This window comes from Staurois parvus, unplaced genomic scaffold (assembly GCF_062004578.1).
Source record: "Staurois parvus isolate SC_StPar_1 unplaced genomic scaffold, SC_StPar_1.0 ptg000448l, whole genome shotgun sequence".
Taxonomy (NCBI): Eukaryota; Metazoa; Chordata; class Amphibia; order Anura; family Ranidae; genus Staurois; species Staurois parvus.
Window position 1 is genome coordinate 3,364,080 of NW_028318244.1, and position 17,784 is coordinate 3,381,863.

The 17,784-nt window shown below is 42.1% G+C and overlaps 1 long non-coding RNA gene across 1 annotated transcript in view; it reads left to right on the top strand.

Moving 5' to 3' along the window:
* Positions 1-6,582: 6,582 nt before the first annotated feature.
* The window catches only part of LOC149453547 (uncharacterized), an 85,297-nt gene continuing 74,095 nt past the window's right edge, over positions 6,583-17,784 (top strand). The window contains exon 1 of the long non-coding RNA XR_016314668.1: positions 6,583-6,687. This is a non-coding gene — a long non-coding RNA (uncharacterized LOC149453547). The remainder of the gene's footprint in view (positions 6,688-17,784) is intronic.

A 17,784-nucleotide genomic window follows, 5' to 3' on the forward strand; every position in this document is an offset into this window, starting at 1 on the left:
TGGAGGTCCCCAAATAATGTCCCAGTTACAATTGGGGTCCCAAAACAATGAGACACTGTCATTTAAAAGTCCAAGAATAATAAAACATTGACACTTAGGGGTTTATTTACTAAAGCTGGTTCACTCAGAATCTCATGCACCTGGGCATGGTAGCCAGTCAGCTTCTAACCTCAGCTTGTTCAATTAAGTTTTAGCAATAAAACCTGGAAGCTGATTGGTTTCCATGCAGAAGTGCGTGAGATTCTGAGTGAACCAGCTTTAGTAAATAAACACCTTAATGCCCCAGTTACAATTGGGATCCCAAAATAATAACAAAATGGCACTCAGGATCCTAGAACAATGGCACAGTGAGACCTTAGGGTTCCAGAACAAAGACATATTGACACTTGGGAGTCCCCAAACAATGTCCCGGTTACAACTGGGGTTCCAGAACAATGACACTGTTATTTAAAAGTCCAGCATAATAACACATTGACACAGTCTCCAAATAATGTCCCAGAATAATGATGAACTGACACTCAGAGTACCAGAACAATCCCCAAATAACGTCATGCTAACACTTGGGGTACCTGAATAATGCCAAACTGGAACTTGGGAGTCCCCAAATAATGTCCTAAGGATACTTGGGGTCCTAGAATAGGTCCTCCTATGCCAAACTGACATCCAGGGTCCCAGAACAATGACATATTGTCACTTAGGGGTCCCCAAATAATGTCCTTCTAACTCTTGGGGTCCCAGAATAATGACAAGCTGCCATTTGGGATTCCCCAAATAATGTCCTGAGGACACTTGGGGGGCCTAGAACAATGACAAGCCAACACTCAGGGTTCTAGAACAATGACACATTGACACTTGGGGGTCCACAAATAATGTCCCACTAACGCCTAGGGTCCCTGAATAGTGGCAAATTGACACTTGGGAGTCCCCAATAATGAAACACTGGGGATCCCAAAAGAATAGCATACTGATATTCGGGGGGTCACACAACAATGACACACTTGACATTTGTGATCCCAAAACAATGAAGTTGTTAGGAGTCTCAGAATACAGACACACTAACCCTTGATGATCCCAAAACAGTTGTACCCTGACAGTCTCAGTACCACCCAATGTACAGGAGAAAAAGGCCAGGTCCACCGTCCACTCCAGTCACATGAAGCCCCAGTATGAAAAGTGTTTGTATTCTTCATATTAACTCCGACGTTCTTCCTCTCCCAGCAACAAACCAGCACACTGACCAGTCTTGGGGACATCACCTTTGTGCCAGGCAGTGGACTGTATTGGGACTTGTGGTAGAAGGAATAAAAGCCTTACTAAGCCTCAGAGTCCATAGATGTTCTGTGACTTCTTCACCAAAATGAAAAGTCACCATATATACAGGACATCTGTTTTATTCCTTCAACCTCACTTATAAGTAGGTACATTTTAAAAAATGTTTATAAACCGTGAGATCTCCCCAGTGCCTGGCTAGAGGGTGTGTGAGGTCTTTATGAGGTTGCCATGTAATTGGAAGCAGATAGTTCATTTTCGCTCCAAGTGGGTAACAATTTATTTTTATGCTTCGTCTGGCCGCCTCGCAGTAAATAACAATGGAAAGTCATGGAAGAATCTGATATTTGTCCTTGGACAATTTCATCCAGCGGACTGCAGGATAAAAAAAAAAAAGTGCTTGTAATTATGTGCTTGTCAGCCGGTGCCATCCTGCGGCAGAAGACTTTAACGTGTTTATTTAGTGCAGTAGCTTATTAGGTATGTGTTCAGAGCGAGCGACGTGCCTCTGGGGGTTATATTTATAGGGCTGTACATTATAGGAGCAGAAAACCACCACCATTAATGATACTTGAAGTGTGATTACTCCTTTTATACTTCTATTGACAACTGGGATATAAATATATTATCAGATATACTGCTTCTGGAGTGTTTTTGTGCTGCTCTGTGCCACATATTGTGTCATCTGAATAACATTCGGAAAGCTCAGGTTTCCTTCTCCCTCATAATGAAGCATTCCCCATTATCCATAGAGCTGTAAGGCAATGATGATCATTCCAAAGGTTCCCATTATAAGGACACAGGTCACAGAACCAGAGAATTCTCCTTCTCTCCGGGGATATTGTAGGTGTGGAGTGCAAAGGGTGTGCTTGTGCGTCTGACATATTTAAAACGCAGGTGAACGCTGATGCAAAGAAGCATTAGTGCTTACAAGCGGATGACTACATACAGCTTCTCACCTGTATGGCAGGCCGTACCCAGCACAAGAGTTTCCCCAAGTGCCAGAGAGCACACTTGGCATATAATATGTCTATAAAAGCCCTGTGTGCATGAACCCCAAATGTGCCATTGTTTACCTGCCATGAGATGTTAGTGTGCCATTGTTCTGGGACCCCCAAATGTCAGTGTGGCATTCTGGGACCCCCAAGTGTCAGTGAGTCATATTGAAACCCCCATGTGGCAGTGTGTCATTTTGGGACCCCCAAGTGTCAGTGTTGCATTCTGGGACCCCCAAGTGTCGGTGTTGCATTCTGGGACCCCCAGGTATCAGTGAGTCATATTGGAACCCCCATGTGTCAGTTTGTCATTTTGGAACCCCCCAAGTGTCAGTGTGTCTTTCTGGGAACCCCAAGTGTTGGTTTGTCCTTTTGGCACCCCCAGGTGTTGGTGTGTCATTCTGGGACCCACAAGTGTCGGTGTGTGATTCTGGCATCCCCAAGTGTCAGTGTGTTATTCTGGGATCCCCAAGTGTCAGTGTGTCTTTCTGGGACCTCCACATGTGTGTCATTCTAGGATCCCCAGGTGTCAGTGTGTCATTCTAGGATCCTCAGGTGTCCGTGAGTCACAATGGAACCCCCATGTGTCAGTGTGTCATTCTGGAACCCCCATGTGTCAGTGTGTCATTCTGAGACCCCCAATTGTGTGACATTCTGGGATCCCCAAGTGGCAGTGTTTTATTCTGGGACCCTCAAGTTTCAGTGTTTTATTCTGGGATCCCCAAGTGTCAATGTGTCATTCTGGGGCCTCCATATGTCAGTGTGTCATTCTAGAATCGCCAGGTGTCCGTGTGTCATTCTGGGACACCCAAGTATTGGTGTGATATTCTGGGACCCCCAATTGTCGGTGAGACATTCTGGGACTCCCAATTGTTGATATGACATTTTGGGACCCCCAAATGTCAGTGAGATTCTGGGACCCCCAAGTGTCAGTGAGACATCTGGGACCCCAAATTGTTGATGTGACATTCTGGGACTCCCAAGTGTCAGCAAGACATTCTGGAACTCCCAAGTTTCAGTGTGTCATTCTGAGACCCCCAATTGTGTGTCATTCTGGAACCCCCATGTGTCAGTGTGTCATTCTGAGACCCCCAATTGTGTGACATTCTGGGATCCCCAAGTGTCAGTGTTTTACTCTGGGATCCCCAAGTGTCAGTGTTTTATTCTGGGACCCTCAAGTTTCAGTGTTTTATTCTGGGATCCCCAAGTGTCAATGTGTCATTCTGGGGCCTCCATATGTCAGTGTGTCTTTCTAGAATCGCCAGGTGTCCGTGTGTCATTCTGGGACACCCAAGTGTCGGTGAGACATTCTGGGACTCCCAATTGTTGATATGACAGTCTGGGACCCCCAAATGTCAGTGAGATTCTGGGACCCCCAAGTGTCAGTAAGACATCTGGGACCCCAAATTGTTGATGTGACATTCTGGGACTCCCAAGTGTCAGCAAGACATTCTGGAACTCCCAAGTTTCAGTGTGATATTCTGGAACTCTCAAGTTTCAGTGTGATTTTCTGGGACTCCCAAGTGTCAGTGAGACATTTTGGGACCCCCCAAGTGTCAGTGAGACATTCTGGGACCCCCAAGTGTCTGTGTGACATTCTGGGACCCGCAATTGTTGGTGTGACATTCTGAGACCCCCAATTGTCAGTGATACATTCTGGGACTCCCAATTGTTGATGTGACTTTCTGGGACCCCCAAGTGTCAGTATGACATTCTGGGACCCCCAAATGTCAGTGTTTCATTCTGGGATCCCCAAGTGTCAATGTGTCATTCTAGGATCCCCAGGTGTCGGTGTGTCATTCTGGGACCCCCAAGTGTCGGTCTGTCATTCTGGGTACCCCAAGTGTTGGTGTGATATTCTGAGACCGCCAATTGTCAGTGAGACATTCTGGGACTCCCAATTGTTGATGTGACATTCTGGGACCCCCAAGTGTCAGTGTGTCATTCTAGGATCCCCAGGTGTCAGTGTGTCATTCTGGAACCCCCATGTGTTGGTGTGTCATCCTGGGACCCCCACATGCCGGTGTGTCATTCTGGGACCCCCACGTTTCAGTGTGTCTTTCTGGGACCCTTAATTGTCGATGTGACATTCTGGGACCTCCAAATGTCAGTAAGACATTCTGATATAAGTGTCATTGTGTCATTGTTCCTGGACCATAAAGTGTCAGTATGCTTTTTCTTCTGGGGCTCCCAAGAGTCTGTGTGTTCTAGTTCTGGAACCCCCAAATCAGAGGCAGTGAAAATGAAAGCAGTGGGCCTGTGTGCAAGATTATGAGTTGTGCGCCCCTGCTTGTGAACCCCCAAAAAATAGTTAAACAGAGCCTGAGTTGACTTTCATAATATATATTGAATAGGGAATGTCCAGCACAGTATCTGTGGAAGCACACTGGAGGTGTCGGGAACCAGCATTAGACGTTGGGACAGCTCTCCATTACTAACCCCTTAAATCTGTGTAATTTGCTACTGACCTCTGTATACAATGTCTGGAATGCCCCATTTTACTCAGATTTTCAGAGAGAACTGCACTAAACCCAGCTTGTACAACAATTGCTGCCTTCATCCTTAAATAAGGGCCACCTGGTTTTTCACAGACTGAATTACCTCAGTAATTGAACTCTACACAACCAATTACACAGAATCAGCAGCATGCATGTCATGACTGTTGGGTCTGTTGGTTTTCTATTACTCTACTACACCTACTAGTAAATTTTTTGCCATGTAGAAATATCATTTATACCAAAACATTGACTGATCTGTTTAGTGGTGATGGACTGCTATTACTTTGAGCATAAATGTATATGAAGACTCATATAGGGTGTTCAGTTGTTCATTTTATATATATATATATATATATATATATATATATATATATATATATATATATATCCTATGGTGGTACCATTCTATATTTAGACCCCTATAGTATGTGTGTGTATACAGTGTATATATATATATATATATATATATATATATACATACATACACACACACCAATCAGGCATAACTTTATGACCAACCACCTAATATTGAGTAGGTCCCTCTTTTGCTGCTTAAACAGCTCTGACCCTTCGAGGCATGGACTCCACTAAACTTCAGAAGGTACAGCATGCTGTGATATCTGGCATCAAGCCATCAGTAGCATATCCTTTAGTCCTGTATGTTGCGAGGTGGGGCTTCCATGGATCAGACTTGTTTTTATAGCACATCCAACAGATGCTTGATTGTATTGAAATCTAGAGAAATTCTGATAAATCTGAAGTCCAAGTCAACACCTCATACTCATTGTTGTGTTCCTCAAATCATTCTTGAAGCATTTGTTCAGTGTTGCAGGGATCAATATCTTGCTGAAAGGGACAACTGTCATCAGGGAATACGGTTTCCATGAAGGGGTGTACTTGGTCATCAATAATGTTTAGGTAGGTAGTACATGGTCAAGTAACATCAATGGTGGAGAAGGATCTGGGGGTTCTGGTAGGTCATAAGCTTAATAATGGCAGCAATGCCAAGCTGCGGTTTCTAAAGCGAGCAAAATCCTCTCTTGTATTAATAGAGGTATAGACTCCAGAGAGAGATATCATTTCCCCCGGTACAAATCATTATTAATACATCATCTGAAATATGCAGTTTAGTTTTGGGCACCAATTCACAAAAAGAACATTGGGGAACTGGAGAAAGTACAGAGAAGGGCAACTAAACTGATAAGAAGCATGGAGGAGCTCAGCTATGAGGAAAGATTAGAGGAACTGAATTTATTCTCTCTTGAGAAGAGGTGATTTAGGGTGGGGATATAATCAACATGTATAAATACATAGGAGGTCCACATAGTGAACTCGGCGTAGAGTTAGTCACCTTAAGGTCATCACAGAGGACAAGGGGGCACTCTTTACGTCTGGAGGAAAAGAGTTTTAATCTTCAAATGCGGAAAGGTTTCTTCACAATATGAGCTGTGAAAATGTGGAATAGACTCCATCAAGAACTGATTCTGGCCAGTTCAGTAGATTGCTTTAAAAAAGTCCTGGATTCTTTCCTAGATCCACAGAATATAACTGGATACTAATATTTATAGGTAAAGTTGATCCAGGGAATATCCAATTGCCTCTTGCGGGATCATGAAGGATTTTTTCCCCTGCAGGAGCAAATTGGATCATTCTTTGCTTGTTTTTTTTTTTCGCCTTCCTCTGGATTACCTGTGGGTTTAAGATTGTGTATATGGGATTGTATTCATTTTAAACATTTTTTTTCCTTTTTTTAGTTGAACTAGATGGACTTGTGTCTTTTTTCAGCCAGACTAATTAACTGTGTAACTATACAACAGGAATGGCAGGACTCGAGGTCTTCCAGCAGAACATTGACCAAAGCCTCACACTGCTTCTTCCGACTGGCCTTCTTCCCATACTGCATCTTGGTGCCATCTGTTCCTCAGGTAAGAGACGTACACACATCCGGCAATCCACATGATGTAAAAGAAAAAGTGATTTATGAGACCAGGCCACCTTCTTCCATTGCTCCATGGTCCAGTTCTGATGCTAACGAGCTTTTGGCTGTGAACACAGGTCAGCGTGGGCACTGTGACCAGTTTGCAGCTATACAGCCCCATGCACAACAAACTATGATGCCTTTTTTTTTTTTTTTTTTTTTCTTTCAACACATCAACTTCAGGGACAACATGCTCACTTGCTGCTTAATATATTCCACCAACTTTCAGATGTCATTGTAGATAATGTTATTCACCTGTCTGTGGTAATAAAGTTGATGATGATAGCTGATCAGTGTATAGTCTATAATAGACACCTATGGTATGTTTATTCTACATATAGATTCTTATAGTGTGCTGAGTGTATATGTATATATTATATACAGTTGGGTCCATATATATTTGGACACAGGTACAATTTTCATTTTTTTAAGGTATTTACCAAAACATATTCAAACTATAGTTATGATGGATATGGGCTGAAAGTGCACACTCTCAGGTTTAATTTGAGGGTACGTACATCCAAATTAGAGGAAGGGTTTAGAAATTACAGCTCTTAAGAGTAGCCATCCCCCTTTTTTCAAGGGACCAAAAGTAATTAGACAATTGAATATAATCATAAATAAAATGTTCATTTTTAATATTTTGTTGAGAATCCTTTACTGGCAATGACAACCAGAAGTCTGGAACCCATGGACATTACCAAAGGCTGGGTTTCCTCCTTTCTGATGGTTTGCCAGGCTTCAGTTGTTCTTTGTGGGTCTTTCTGCTTTTAGTTTTGCCTTCAGCAAGTGAAATGCATGCTCAGTCGGGTTGAGATCAGGTGATTGACTCAACCATTGCAGAATATTCCACTTCTTTTCCTTCAAAAGTTACTGGGTTGCTTTAGCAGTGTGTTTTAGATCATTGTCCATCTGTTCTGTGAAGCGCCATCCAATCAACTTTGCTGCATTTGGCTGAATCTAGGCTGACAGTATATATCTAAACACTGCAGAATTAATTTGTCCAATTCCAGTCCCTGAAAATGGAGGGACTGTGTATAAAAATGGTTGTAGTTCCTAAAATTTGTACTTAATATTTATGTTCAACCCCTTGAATTAAAGCTGAAAGTCTGCACTTCAAATTCATTTGGATTGTTTCATTTTAATTCATTCTGGTAGCATACAGAGCCAAAAGTATGAAAATTGTGCCTGTGTCCAAACATATATGAACCTAACTGTATTAACCTGACCTTCATGTAAATGGAGAATTATAGTTTTGGACTTAACCACTTCCTGTCCGGCCGTTGTATATAAACGGCCGGACGGTGGCAGTGCAGGATCGGATGGCCGTTTATAAATGGCTTTCCCAGCCCCCTGCTTGTGCGCGCTCCCTGGGAGCGCGCCGCACCGCGATCCGGTGCCTGCTGTGTCCTCCGGACACAGTTAAACACTGATCTACCGACGGGACCTCTGTGTGAGCTCCCAATCATGTGATCACTGATTGGCCAATCAGTGATCACATGCAGAGTAGTAAGCAAGATGTCACTTCTGATATTGCTTACTATGTGAAATCTGTGAATGATCACAGAGGTCACATGGTACAAGGCTATTCACAACAGCCTTGTACCATGTGACAAGCTATGACCAATCACAGCTCACTCAGTAGTTCTCAATAGCTGCAAGAATGCAGCTAGAGAGAAGGAGAAATGATTGATTTTACATCCTTTATAGGTGTAAAAGCAATCAGTGTAAAAAAAAAATCTTCATCACCCCCCACAAGTAGTACAGTGTCACTATGGTGACACTGTGCTGCTAGGGTGACAGTATGTAAAAAGATAAAAATAAATAAATAATAATATAAAAAAAGTTTAAAAATTATATTTTTTGGTTATAAACTAAAACTAATTTGGGTTATTTTTTTTACTAAAAATATAACGGAATAAATTTTGGCCAAGATTTATGATGAAATAATATTTACTTGCAAAATTTTATAAGAAAAACTTTATTTCAAAATTTTTGGACATTTTAATTTACATAGCAAAAAAAATAAAAATCCCAGTGGTGAATAAATACCACCAAAATTAAGCTTTATCTGTCTCAAAAAAATGCTAAAAAAATTCATATGAGTACAGTGTTGCATGACCGCGCAATTGTCATTCAAAGTGTGATAGCACTGAAAGCTGAAAATTGGCCTGGACAGGAAGGGGGTGAAAGTGTCCAGACTGGAAGTGGTTAAACACATTGCTAAAAGCACTAGCTACATATTTGTAGCTTAAATATTGATATTTGTACTGTTTTGCACTTAAAAAGCTATGTTATGTATTTTTTTTTTAGTGTCAGCAAAAATATTGGTTTTTCAGTAAATGTTTTTGCCAGTAAAAAAAATAATGCTAAAAAATAAGTAGTAAATTTTGGGCATCCTGTCAGTAAATTTCACTTTGGGAGGTTGGCAGCACTGGTTCTGAATTTACCTTCTGTGTGTTCATTTATACTCAAACCGCCATTTATTCTAACCTGTACCAATACATTGCGTTCACTTACCACTCTTTGGTAAGTCTTGTGTCTATTTCCAGGTGCTAATTCACAGCCGAGTTAAAGGGATATATACTCGTGTTCTCAAAAGTGCTTGCAGTAACTTTCATTCAATCAGGTGTTTCCGAGGGGCTGAGCGTGTTCTTGAAGTTGAGACACAGAATGGAGAACTCAAATTACCAAGCAGTTCCTGCGGGGGTAACGCTACACATATACTATACAGTGCCTTGAAAAAAGTATTCATTCAGATATTTATTTGTAAAAAATTTTGAAAACCATTTGTCATTTTCCTTCCATTTTCCAATTATGTGCCACTTTGTGTTGGTCTATCACCCAAAATCCAAATAAAATACATTTACGTTTTCTGTTGTAACATGACAAAATGTGGAAAATTTCAAGGGTGATGAATACTTTTTCAAGACACTGTATATAGTACATATACATTACTGTGCAAAGGTTTTAGACAGGTGTGAAAAAATGCTGTAAATTAAGAAAGCGTTTAGAAATAGAAGTGTTAATAGTTTATTTTTATCAATTAACAAGGGAATGTAAATGAACAGAAGAGAAATCAAAATCAAATCAATATTTGGTGTGACTACCCTTTACCTTCAACACAGCATCAACTCTTCTAGGTACACTTGCACACAGTTTTTGAAGGAACTCGGCAGGTAGGTTCTTCCAAATGTCTTGGAGAACTAAGCACAGATGTTCTGTGGATGTAGGTGGCCTCAAATCCTTCTGTCTCTTCGTGTAATCCCAGACAGACTCCATGATGTTGAGATCAGGGCTCTGTGGGGACCAAACCATCTCTTCCAGGATTCCTTGTTCATTATGCTGAAGATAGTTCTTAAAAGATAAATTCACCTTTTAGACAAAAATAATAAATGCACATTTTTTTGCAGGTAAAAAAATGTGCATTTATTATTTTTGCCTACAGGAGCCTGGAAAGCATTGCACCAGCGATCAGTATATCGCTGATGCCATGCAGGTCTCCTGCAGACTTGTCAGAATATCTGCTTGCCGTATGGGATGTATGAGCAAGCAGATATACTGACAGGAAGCTTCAATGAACTACCACAGCGCCGTGGTAGTTCATTGAAAACTACAAGCCCACAGCCGCTAAGGCTGTCGGGACTTGCAGTTCATTCGTTCACGGATGTTTTCAAATCTAACAGACAGTACGGGGAAACTTCTCCCCATACTATCAGTCAGAGGGGTGGGGGACGGAGGGTGGTGGCAGCAGCTATGGGAACATGTTACATGTTCCACCCTAAAAACAGGTGGAATATGTAACATATTCCCAAAAGTGAACTTATCCTTTAATGACATTGACTGTATGTTTGGGGTCGTTGTCCTGCTGTAGAATAAATTTGGGGCCAATCACACACCTCTGTGATGGTATGGCATGATGGATATGTATCTGCCTGTATTTCCCATTGATCCTGATCAGATCTCCATCTCCATTTGCAGAAACGCAGCCCCAAACTTGCAAGGAACCTCCACCATGCTTCACTGTTGTTTGCAGGCACTCATTATTGTACAGCTCTCCAGCCCTTCATTGACAATCTGCCTCCTGCTACAGCCAAATATTTCACATTTTGACTTATTAGTCCAGGGCAGCTGCTGTCATTCTTCTGCACCCCCTTTCCTACCTATGTTTTTGTGTGTAGTTGAGTCCATTAGCCTTGTTTCCATGTCGGAGGTATGGCTTTTTGGCTGCAATTTTTCCTTGATGATCATTTCTGGCCAAACTTCTCCAGACAGTAGATGGGTGTACCTGGGTCCACTGGTTTCCGCCAGTTCTGTGCTGATGGTACTGCTGGACATGTTCCAATGTCGAAGGAAAGTAAGCATGATGGGGTTGATTTACTACAGGCAAATAGTCCATGCACTTCAAGTTCAGTTACTCTAGATCTGAGGGGAAGCTCTGAATGAAGGGAACATCTGCTGGTTTCTATCATCCAGCAAACAAAAATGTGTTTTCTTTTTTATTATCCTTGGATGTGATTGGGTATTTTGTGCAAAGTGAAGCTTTACTTAATTTACTAAGCTCTGGAGCAACTGCACTTGCAGTGCACAGTATATTTGCCTTTAGTAAATCAACCCCGATGTGTCTTTCATCTGCTAGCATTATTTCCTTCTTTAACCACTTGCCTACCAGGCACTTATACCCCCTTCCTTACCAGGCCAATTTTCAGCTTTCAGCGCTGCCGCACTTTGATTGACAATTGCGCGGTCATGCAACATTGTACCCATATGAAATTTTGATCATTTTTTTCTCACAAATAGAGCTTTCTTTTGGTGGTATTTAATCGCCACTGGGCGCTTTACTTTTTGCGCTATAAATTAAAAAAAGTGCAAAAAATTTGAAAAAAAAAAAAAGTTTATTTGTTTCTTTTATAAAATTTTTCAAACAGGTATTTTTTCTCCTTCACTGATTTGCGTTGATGAGGCGGCACTGATGGGCACTGATAGGCGGCACTGATAGGCTGCACTAAAGGGCACTGATAGGCAGTACTAATGAGGTGGCACGGATAGGCGGCACTGATAGACAGCACTAATTAGGGGTCACGGATAGGCGGCACTGATATGCAGCACTGATAGGCGGCACTGATAGGTGACACTGATGATGGGTACTGATAGACGGCACTGACTGGCATCACTTCTGGGCACTGACTGGCGGCACTGACTGGCACAACCCCTGGGCACTGACTGGTGGCACTGACTGGCAGCACTGCTGGGCTGCACTGGTGGGTGGCACTGGTGGGTGGGCACAGGTGGGTGGCACTGGTGGGCACAGGTGGGTGGCACTGGTGGGCACAGGTGGGTGGGCACAGGTGGGTGGCACTGCTGGGCACATGTAGGTGGCACTTCTGGGCACAGGTAGGTGGCACTGCAGAGTGGCACAGGTGGGTGCACTGCTGGGCACAGGTGGGGGCACTGCTGGGCACAGGTGGGGGCACTGCTGGGAACGGGTGGGCGGGGCTAGTGGGCGCACTGCTGGGCGGAACTTGCGGGTGTCACTGCTGGGCACCGATCATCAGGGCACTGATCATCAGTGCCCTGATGATCGGTGCCGATCCCCGCTCTGACAACTGCCGGTTCTCGGCAGTACTTTCCTCACGATCTGACAGCGTGAGGAAAGTGCAGCCGAGAACCGGCACTTGCATTTCCCTGTGATCAGCGTGTCATTGGACACCGCTGATCACGTGGTAAAAGGCCGGTGGGATCGGCCTTTCACCACATCACGTGATCAGCTGTGTCCGTAGGACACAGCGATCACGGAGATCGCCGGGTGCGCGCCCCCTGGGGCGCGCAGGAGAGCGCGTTCTGGGAGGACGTCATATGACGTCCACTCAGAACTGGCCGGCCGCGGTGAAGCCGTCATTCGGCTATGCGCGGTCGGCAAGAGGTTAAGTTTTTCCTCCTCAATGTTGCTTGTTACTTTGTGCTTCTTTAAAAGAACTTGAACAGCATGTCTTGAAACCCCAGTCTGTTTTAAAATCTTTGCCTGGGAGAGACTTTGCTAATGCAGTATAACTGCCTTGTGTCTTCTTGGTGTTCTCAGTCTTGCCATGGTGACATGAAATGATCTCCCACAACCTCACCTTAATAGCAGAGTTTGGCTGATCCTCACCTAGTTTAAAGCCACCTACACAGCTGTTTTTGTTTCTGTTAATGACTATGTTTCAGCCTACATATAATATTGATCATCATTAACACCTACAAGAAATAAATGCAGTGTCAAAACTGTGTGTGCAAATTGGTACAACCAATAAAGCAATGCATAAACAAATGAGTATAACAAAGGAATACTTTATTCATTTGTTATACTCATTTGTTTATGTATTGCTTTATTGGTTGCACTAATTTGCACACACAATTTTGACACTGCATTTATTTCTTGTATTTGTTGTATACAGTTAGGCCCATAAATATTTGGACACAGGCACAATTTTAGATTTATTCAGGTATTTACCAAAACATATTCAAGCTATAGTCATATAATGGATATGGACTGAATGTGCACACTCTCAGGTTTAATTTGAGGGTATTTACATCCAAATTGGAGGAATTAGGAATTTAGGAATTACAGCTCTTAACTGTAGCCATCCCCCATTTTTCAAGGGACCAAAAGTAATTGGACAATTGAATCAAAAGCTGTTTCATGGCCAGGTGTGGGCTACTCCTTCATTATTTTTTCATCAGTTAAGCAAGTAAAAGGTCTGGAGTTGATTCTAAGTGTGGTATTTGCATTTGGAATCTATTGCTATGAACCTACATCATGTGTTCAAAGGAGCTGTCCAGTGAAACAGGCCATTGTAAGGCTTCAAAAGCAAAACAAATCCATCAGAGAGATAGCAGCAACATTAGGAGTGGCCAAATCAACAGTTTGTTACATTCTGAGGAAAGAAGAACGCACTGGTGAGCTCAGCAACATAAAAAGGCATGGATGTCCACAGGAGACAACAGTGGCGGATGATCGCAAGTTCCTCTGGTAAAGAAAAACCCATTCACAACATCCGGACAAGTGAAGGACACTCTCCAGGAGGTGGGGGTATCATTGTCAAAGTCTACAATCAAGAGAAGACTTCACGAGAGCAAATACAGAGGGTTCACCACAAGGTGCAAACCATTCATAAGCCTGAAGAATAGAAAAGCCAGATTAGACTTTGCCAAAAAACATCTAAAAAAGCCAGACCAGTTCTGGAAAATAATTCTTTGGACGGATGAAACTAAGATTTATCTGTACCAGAATGATGGGAAGAGAAAAGTGTGGAGAAGGCTTGGAACAGCTCATGATCCAAAGCACACAACGTCATCTGTAAAACATGGTGGAGGCAGTGTGATGGCATGGGCATGCCTGGCTTCCAGTGGCACTGGGTCATTGGTGTTTATTGATGATGTGACAGAAGCAGCTGGATGAATTGTGCAGTGTTTAGATATATACTGTCAGCCCAGATTCAGCCAAATGCAGCAAAGTTGATTGGATGGCGCTTCACAGTACAGATGGACAATGATCCAAAATACACTGCAAAAGCAACTCAGGAGCTTTTGAAGGAAAAGAAGTGGAATATTATGCAGTGGCTGAATCAGTCACCTGATCTCAACCCAATTGAGCATGCATTTGACTTGCTGAAGGCAAAACTAAAGGTAGAAAGACCCGCAAACAAAGAACAACTGAAGACAGCTGCAGTTAGAGCCTGGCAAAGCATCAGAAAGGAGGAAACCCAGTCTTTGGTCATGTCCATGGGTTCGACTTCAGACAGTCATTGCCAGTAAAGGATTCTCAACAAAATTTTAAAAATGAACATTTTATTTACGATTATATTCAATTGTCCAATTACTTTTGGTCCCTTGAAAAAGAGGTGATGGCTACTCTTAAGAGCTGTAACTCCTAAACCCTTCCTCCAATTTGGATGTACAGTGGGGATCGAAAGTTTGGGCACCCCAGCTAAAAATTTGTATTAATGTGCATAAAGAAGCCAAGGAAAGATGGAAAAATCTCCAAAAGGCATCAAATTACAGATTAGACATTCTTATAATATGTCAACAAAAGTTAGATTTTATTTCCATCATTTACACTTTCAAAATAACAGAAAACAAAAAAATGGCGTCTGCAAAAGTTTGGGCACCCTGCAGAGTTAAAATCTTGTACTGCCCCCTTTGGCAAGTATCACAGCTTGTAAACGCTTTTTGTAGCCAGCCAAGAGTCTTTCAATTCTTGTTTGAGGTATCTTTGCCCATTCTTCCTTACAAAAGTCTTCCAGTTCTTTGAGATTTCTGGGCTGTCTGTCACGTACTGCTCTTTTAAAGTCTATCCATAGATTTTCAATTATGTTGAGGTCAGGAGATTGTGAAGGCCATGGCAAAACCTTCAGTTTACGCCTCTTGATGTAATCCCCTGTGGATTTCGAGGTGTGTTTAGGATCATTATCCATTTGTAGAAGCCCTCCTCTCTTTAACTTCAGTTTTTTCACAGATGGCATCAAGTTACCATCCAAAATTTGCTGAAATGTTATTGAATCCATTTTTCCTTCTACTCGTGAGATGTTCCCTGTGCCACTGGCTGCAACACAACCCCAAAGCATGATTGATCCAACCCCATGCTTAACAGTTGGACAGAGGTTCTTTTCATTAAATTCTGTGCCCCTTCTTCTCCAAACGTACCTCATTCCGGCCAAAAAGTTCAATTTTAACCTCATCGGTCCACAGAACTTGTTTCCAAAATGCATCAGGCTTGTCTATATGTTCATTTGCAAAGTTCAAACGATGATTTTTGTGGTGAGGACGTAGAAGAGGTTTTCTTCTGATGACTCTTCCATGAAGACCATATTTGTACAAGTATCTCTTTATAGTGGAATAGTGTACCACAATTCCAGTGTCTGCCAGATCTTTCTGGAGGGATCGTGCAGTCAAACGTGGATTTTGAATTGTTTTTCTCACAATCCTGCGAGCTGTTCTGTCTGATATTTTTCTTGGTCTTCCAGATGTTGCTTTAACTTCCACTGTTCCTGATGACTGCCATTTCTTAATTACATTCCGAACAGAGGATAATGACATCTGAAAAAGCTTTGCTATCTTCTTATAGCCTTCTCCAGCTTTGTGAGCGTCAACTATTTTCAGTTTCAGTTTTCTAGCCAACTGCTTAGAAGAACCCATGGTGCTGATTGTTGGGGCAAGGTCAGATGAGTCTGGGCATTTAAAACCTTTGAGATTGACATCACCTGGTCTTCCCAGACGATGATTGAGAACAATCCATGACACTGGCAGGTCTCAGCTTGGCAAAGGGGGCAGTGCATGCTATAAATTCTGCAGGGTGCCCAAACTTTTGCAGACGCCATTTTTTTGTTTTCTGTTATTTTGAAAGTGTAAATGATGGAAATAAAATCTAACTTTTGTTGACATATTATAAGAATGTCTAATCTGTAATTTGATGCCTTTTGGAGATTTTTCCATCTTTCCTTGGCTTCTTTATGCACATTAATACAAATGTTTAGCTGGGGTGCCCAAACTTTCGATCCCCACTGTACATACCCTCAAATTAAACCTGAGAGTGTGCACTTTCAGCCCATATCCATTATATAACTATAGCTTGAGTATGTTTTGGTAAATACCTGAAAAAATATAAAATTGTGCCTGTGTCCAAGAATATATGGACCTAACTGTATGTGTTTGTTCCTTGAGATTTATTGTCACTATCTCTGGTGTTAGCTGCTTTTATTTACATAGCGCTCGCCATTTGCATTTTGAAATCATTAGCAACTGTTCGGTATAATTGGTTAATCATAGACCTGACTCTACAATGTGCAAGTGTGCAAAGTGTGCAAGTGTAAGAATTGATGCTGGTTTGAAGCCAAAAAGTTGTCACACCAAATATTTTGATTTAGATTTTTCTTCTGTTTGCTCGCTTTACATTTTTGTAAGTTGATACAAATGAACAATTAAAATCTATAATATAGAAAGCATTATTACTTTACAGAATTTCTTCACACCAGCCTAAACGGTCTGCACAGTACTCTGTGTGTGTGTATGTACAGTTGCAAGAAAAAGTATGTGAACCCCTTGGGATTACGTGGAGTTTTGCATGAATTGGGCATAAAATGTGCTCTGAACGTCATCTAAGTCACAACAATAGAAGAACACAGTCTGCTGAACATAATACTACACAAACATTAGATGTTGCCATGGTTTAATTGCACATAACATGTAAACATTCACAGTGCAGGGAGGAAAAAGAATGTGAACCTTTGGACTTAATAGCTGGTTGACCCTCCTTTGGCAGCAATAACCTCAACCAAACCTTTCCTGTAGTTGCAGATCAAACCTGCACAACGATCTGGAGTAATTTTGGACCACTCCTCTTCACAAAACTGTTTCAGTGTAGCAATATTCTTGGGATGTCTGGTGTGAATCGCTCTCTTAAGGTCATGCCACAGCTTTTTAATCGGGTTAAGGTCAGGACTCTGACTGGGCCACTCCAGAAGGTGTATTCTGTGCTGTTGCAGCCATTGTTTTGTTGAATTACTTGTATGCTTTGGGTCATTGTCCTGTTGCATCACCCATCCTCTGCGGAGCTTCAGTTGGCGGACAGATGGTCGTACGTTTTCCTGCAAAATGTCTTTATAAACTCTGGAATTCATTTTCCCATCAATGACAACAATCCGTCCAGGCCCTGAGGCAGCAAAGCAGCCCCAAACCATGATGCTCCCTCCGCCATGTTTCACAGTGGGGATGAGGTTTTGATGTTGGTGTGCTGTGCCTTTTTTTCTCCACACATAGTGTTGTGTGTTTTTCCCAAACAACTGAATCTTGGTTTCATCTGTCCACAGTATATTTTGCCAGTAGTGCTGTGGAATATCCAGGTGCTCTTTTGCAAACTTCAAACGTGTTGCAATATTCTTTTTGGACAGCAATGGCTTCCTCTGTGGTGTCCTCCCATGTACTCCATTCTTGTTTAATGTTTTCCTTATTGTAGATGTGTCAACATAAATGTTAGCATGTGCCAGAGATTTCTGTAGGTCTTTAGCTG